Source organism: Myodes glareolus, chromosome 5 (assembly GCF_982192425.1).
Source record: "Myodes glareolus chromosome 5, mMyoGla1.1, whole genome shotgun sequence".
In the NCBI taxonomy this organism is placed as follows: Eukaryota; Metazoa; Chordata; class Mammalia; order Rodentia; family Cricetidae; genus Myodes; species Myodes glareolus.
Window position 1 is genome coordinate 55,337,123 of NC_142030.1, and position 6,000 is coordinate 55,343,122.

Here is a 6,000-nt window from a genome sequence, read left to right on the forward strand (position 1 = left end):
TTGTAGTCTCTACAGTAAACTTCTGTTTATAGGTCTCAATGTCTGTAAATCTAAGAACAGGCTGTGTTTAAGTCTTCAGTTTCCATGTATGTGGATCCACGTTCTGCTGCGGGAGTATCTTCCGCTGCTTCAGCCAATAGTCGCTGAAGCACGAGCCCATGGTGCTATGGGAGGGCCTTCCGCTCTGTCAGCCAATAGCCGCTGAAATACCAGCCCACTGGGTCGTGGTATATTTCTCTTTTTTTTAAAGATCTCAGCTCGGGCCTCTTGGTTCCGGCACTTGGTCCCGGCTCCTGCTCCAGCGTCTAGATTCCCTTCCTGACGGTTTATGGTGTATGTAAGTTTTACCCCCCAAAATAAATAACCCCTTAAAGCATAACTGGTGTGGGATTGATTCGCCATTATTTGGCGCCCAGCATTTGGTTTAAGAACCACCCCACCTCCCCACCCCCCTACCCCCTCACCCCCAGCTCGGCCTCTGGCTTGGCTACCTGCTGCCAGCTCAGCTTGGCCAGCTGGGCTTGGCACGAGCCCTCCCTCAGTCATAACCTCCACGCCTCCCAGGATACACAGGTCTGGACAGTTTCTGCTGGCCTACTTTGCCCTGTTCTGAACGGATTTTTAAATTTTTCCTTGCAACATGAGTCAAAGAGCTCACAGCGCAAGCTCCCATTGAAGTTCCAGCAAGCTGTTTGAAACCCCTGCCATCCACCATAACTGATTGGGAGTGCTGCAAGCAGCTTGACCCTTAATCCCAGCAGAGGGACACAGGGCCCAAAGCACTAGGCCTCTTTAGCAACAGTGCAGTGGCTGTGTCACGACCCTCTGCATCGGGTTGAACAGAGCGGCAGGGCAGGAGAGCCCGGCCAGGGTAGGCCAGGCTGCCTTGTTTATTGGCCACTAGAAGCTCTCTGACCTTTTGTGATCTGTGAATTTAACCTCTGGATTTGAGTGTATATATTCTAGAGTTTACTTCCTGATTCGACGCCATTGCCACGTGGATTCAGGTGCGCCCCACCTCCTACTGGCAGGCAACGGTCATTACAGGTAAGATTTTTCTTTTTGGTTGAAAATAAATACATACATACATACATGCATACAAGTACAATTTCTTTTGATTGAAAATGTCAGAAAATATTACTATCCAAAAGTTCAATGGTTTTTTTAATTGCACTATGGAGGATATTCTGAAGGATGTCTCTGATATTCCTCTTACTTTGTTATTCCTGGGATCTGTCGCTTTTCTGGTGTTTGGCTATTTTATAAGAAAGATACAGTCCTTACAGACTGAATCTACAATGCTGAGGGCAGAGATTAAAACCTTAAGAACAATTCAGACTGATACCAACCTCCTCAAAAAAGAGTTTGGAGTTCTCAAGGAGGAGACTAGATCTTTGTCTGATATGACTCGGTCGACTGACCAAAATATCAAGAAGGTACAGTCTGATATTGCTTCTTTAGAAAGGAGTTTCACTGCTCTGGAGGAGGGGACAACCAAAACGACTCGTAACCTCCAGTCCATGACTGGAAGTGCTGAAACATTAGCTGAGAGGATTATAACCATTGAATGTGAAAATCAGACTTTATCAAAAGGGTATGATAGATTAATTGACAGGATTTCCATACAAGAAGGCACAGTACATGCCATGAGGATTGTGTCCAAGGAGGAAATGGCGTCTCTGACAGACAAGCTCCATGCCTTAGAATCGTTAATGAAGGCTTTGGAGCATAATACTGGACAGGAGATTCAGGACTTACAAAGCAATGGTGAGCAGATTTACTAAGATTGAGGAAATCATAGACTCTGATGAACAGGAACAAAAGGTAGAAAGGCAACATTCACCTCAAAAAACTCTCAGTCTACATAGAGTTATGCCTGCCTTTCCAGTAATAACATCAGAAAAGATAACCGGCTCCAAAAACCCTAAGGTCATTAAAGAACATACATGGGAGCCTATACGTATGAATGATCTGAAAAAATTTAAACAAGCAATTGTGAATTATGGACTACATTCATCCTTTGTTAGGGAGATGTTAAAATCCTGGGCTCTGAGCAGCAGGGCCACCCCTCAAGATTGGAACGAGCTCACGTCAGCTGTCCTACAGAATAGACCTTTATGGCATTTCAAATGCCTATTCAAACAAGAGGCCAGACTTTTACAACAACAAGAATCAGCGAAAGGAATTGAGGTTTCTCTAGATCAAATTCTAGGGGAAGGACTTTACTCTGATCCTCAGGAACAAGCTCTTTATGATGAAAACATTTTATCCATATGTGCTACAGCAGCTCTAAGGGCCTGGGACAGGGTTCAAGACTCAGGTCAGAGAGTAGAATCATATATCAGGGTCAAACAGGGTCAGAGAGAACCCTTTAGTGACTTTTTACAACGACTAACTAAGGTTGTACAAATAGGGATACCTGATCCGGAAGCAAGAAATATAGTAATTGAGTCTTTGGCTTATGAGAATGCCAATGTAGAATGTAAAAGGATCCTGGGGCCTTTAAAGCTCAGATCAGCGCCTTTGGATGAATGGGTTTACATACAATGAATGTTGATACATTTGATTATGGCAATGAAACATGGGTGCAAGAAGCAATTTCCAAAGGTAAAAGGAGACATCAGATTACAATATGCTTTCATTGTGGCAAAATGGGACACATGAAAAGGGACTGCAGACAATGGAATTCCAGAAATAATGCCTCTTCTAGGAATAACAGGAATATGAGGACTCAGCCTTCAGGTTTATGTAGGAGATGTGGAAAGGGCAGGCATTGGACGAATGAATGTAGGTCAACAAGAGATAAACAGGGCAACCCGTTGCCATCGAGAAACTCAATAGGGGGCCTCTCGAAGGCCCCCATGGCAAATGTGGTTCAGTCATTTCCGATCACTGCAGAGAACATGCCTCTTCAGGGAAATTAGAATGCCCCATGCCTACTGTTAAAAGCAATAATGGCCTGAAGGATGAGTTAAATGTGGTGAATGAATCAAGAAATCTAAGAGGACAAAGTAAACCTGTATTCTGGCAGACTTCTATAAATGAACAAAGACCACAGCTAAGAGTGTGTGTAAATGGCAAATTTATTACTGGCTTACTGGACACAGGTGCGGATGTAAGTATCATTACTCCAGAATCTTGGCATCCGCATTGGCCTCTTCAGGAGGTAGATATTCAGTTCTTAGGAATTGGAACCCTATCTCAAGTAAGACAAAGCACGAGATGGGTCAATTGTATAGGTCCAGATGGACAAAAAGGAAAACTAAGGCCATATGTAGCAAATATTGCAGTGAATTTATGGGGCTGTGACCTATTGCAGCAATGGAATACCCAAATTAACATTCCTGCTGCTTCCAGAGCCTATATTTCTAAGGACAATATTACAAGATATTACAGATGGCGGACACCAGCCATTAGAGCTATACAAGAACACAACACAATTGATGGCCCTTCAGAGGTACCAACAGCCATGCCTCTACAATGGTTGACTGAGAAACCAATATGGACTAAACAGTGGCCTTTAGCTGAGGAAAAGTTACAGGCATTAGAACAGCTGGTACAAGAGCAATTAGATGCTGGACATATAGAAGAATCTACCAGCCCTTGGAACTCTCTTGTATTTGTTGTTAAGAAAAAATCTGGTAAATGGAGAATGGTGACAGAACTTAGAGCTATCAACAAGGTTATTCAACCTATGGGCCCTCTGCAATCTGGGATTCCTCTGCCCTCCCTGTTACCAAAGGGATGGCCTCTTATAGTTATTGATCTGAAAGATTTTTTCTTCACTATACCATTACAAGAAAAAGATAGAGAAAAGTTTGCCTTCACAGTGCCTACCTATAATAACTCTCAGCCTGCAAGGAGGTACCAGTGGACCGTCCTCCCACAGGGAATGTTGAACTCTCCCACCCTGTGCCAATATTTTGTAAGCCAACCATTGAAAATTATATGCAAACAATTTCCTAAGTCCATAATATACCACTATATGGATGATATCCTGACATCTGATCAAAACAAAGACACCTTAGAAAGGCTGTTTGAAAAAGTAAAAATAGTATTACCTAAATGGGGATTGCAAATTGCTCCTGAAAAAATTCAGAGAGGAGATTCTGTTAATTATTTAGGTTATAAAATAGGTTTACAAAGAATTAAGACTCAAAAGGCACAAATCAGGAGAGACCGGTTACGAACTCTTAATGACTTTCAAAGATTATTAGGAGACATTTCCAGTCTACGACCAGCTGTTGGGATAACACCTGATCTAATAATTCATTTAAACAAAACCTTAGATGGTGACAAAGATTTGAATAGTCCCAGAGAGTTAACAGCTGAAGCAGAAAAGGAACTGACGATGGTTGAGGAAAAATTACAGGAGGCACATGTAGATAGGGTGGATCCAAATCTTAGTTGCATTCTAGTCATATTACCTTCCAGAATTTCTCCTACAGGAATTTTAATGCAGAGGGAAGATACTATTTTAGAGTGGATCTTTTTACCACACAAACCAAGTAAAAAATTAAAAACTTACGTGGAAAAAGTCTCTGAATTGATTATAAAAGGAAAATTGAGACTTCATCAATTAGCAGGTATAGACCCAGCAGAAATTATAGTGCCTTTCACTGCTGATGAGATAAAAAAGTTGTGGGAAGACAATGAACCATGGCAAAGAACTTGTGCTAATTTTTTGGGAGAAATAAATGACAATTACCCAAAAAGCAAGAGATTTAACTTTATAAAGAGAACTTCTTGGATCCTCCCTCGAATTGTCCGTGATGCTCCAATAACCAAAGCCCGTACATTTTATACCGATGCTAATAAATCAGGGAAAGCAGGTTACAAATCAGAAGAATTGAGTAAAGTGGAACAAAGTCCTTATGATTCTGTCCAGAAGGCAGAATTATATGCCATCCTTATGGTGTTTAGGGATTTTAAAGAACGTCTTAATATAATTACTGACTCACAATATGCAGAAAGAGTTATTTTGCATATCGAAACTGCTGAATTTATACCTGATGATACAGAACTGACCTATTGTTTATCCAGGTACAAGACATGATCAGAAACAGGCTCTGCCCTATGTATATAACGCATATCCGATCCCATACGGGTCTGCCAGGTCCTCTAGCACAAGGTAATGCAGATATTGATCAATTATTGATTGGTAGTGTGCTGCAGGCATCTGAATTTCATAAAATACATCATGTCAATAGCAAAGGCTTGAAAAAAGAGTTTTCTATTACATGACAACAAGCTAAGGAGATTGTAAAGAAATGCCCTACTTGCTCTTTTTATAACCAAACACCATTGCCTGCAGGGACTAATCCAAAGGGTATTAAAAGGAATGAAATTTGGCAGATGGATGTGTTTCACTTTCCAGAATTTGGCAAATTAAAATATGTACATCACACCATTGACACGTACTCAGGTTTCCAATGGGCAACTGCTTTAAGCTCAGAAAAAGCTGATTCAGTAATCACTCATTTATTAGAAGTTATGGCCATCATGGGTATACCTACACAGATAAAGACGAATAATGGTCCAGCGTATGTTTCTAGGAAAATGACACGATTTTTTGCTTATTATAATATTAAGCATGTTACAGGTATACCATACAATCCTACAGGTCAAGCAGTTATAGAAAGATCAAATCAAACTATAAAAGATATGTTGAACAAACAGAAAGGGATGGAAAATACCCCCAGAAATATGTTACATAATGCTTTATTAACCTTGAATTGTCTCAATGCTAATGAGAAGGGGATAACGGCTGCAGAAAGACATTGAATATTGGAAAAGTCTGCTGAATTAAATCAACCAATTTATTTCAAGGATGTGCTGACCTCACAGTGGAAGCCAGGAGATGTGCTGCGTTGGGGGAAGGGGTTTTGCTCTTGTTTCCACAGGAGAAGAAAAATTGTGGATACCATCAAAATTAATAAAGGTTAGATCTGAAGAGAAGAAACCTCTTGGAAAGGAGAAATGACAGCATCTACAATGATG